Below are 649 nucleotides of genomic sequence, written 5' to 3'. Positions count from 1 at the left end.
AAAGCACGTCGGGAGAACCGGTCTCGCGTAAGCGTACGCGTAATGTTGGTCCAGGTCGTCTCGTCCAACAATACCGCCGAACCAAAGTATCACATGCTGGTAGGCAGTATGACTTGTATCGTCCACAACTCACTTGTGTTCTACTCGTGCAAATAACATCAACATAAATAACCTGGCTCTGATACCACTGTTGGGTTTCGTAGTGATTTCAAAAAATTTCCTACGCACACGCAAGATCATGTGATGCATAGCAACGAGAGGGGAGAGTGTTGTCTACGTACCCAACGCAGACCGACTGCGGAAGCGCTGACATGACGTAGAGGAAGTAGTCGTACGTCTTCACGATCCAACCGATCAAGCACCGAAACTACGGCACCTCCGAGTTCGAGCACACGTTCAGCTCGATGACGATCCCCGGACTCCAATCCAGCAAAGTGTCGGGGAAGAGTTCCGTCAGCACGACGGCGTGGTGACGATCTTGATGTACTACTGCAGCAGGGCTTCGCCTAAACTCCGCTACAGTATTATTGAGGTATATGGTGGCAGGGGGCACCGCACACGGCTAAGGAATAGATCACGTGGATCAACTTGTGTGTCTAGAGGTGTCCCCTGCCTCTGTATATAAAGGAGCCAAGGGGGAGGGCTGGCC

Source organism: Triticum dicoccoides, chromosome 6A (assembly GCF_002162155.2).
Source record: "Triticum dicoccoides isolate Atlit2015 ecotype Zavitan chromosome 6A, WEW_v2.0, whole genome shotgun sequence".
NCBI classification, from domain to species: domain Eukaryota; kingdom Viridiplantae; phylum Streptophyta; class Magnoliopsida; order Poales; family Poaceae; genus Triticum; species Triticum dicoccoides.
Note: the sequence above shows the minus strand (reverse complement) of the source record.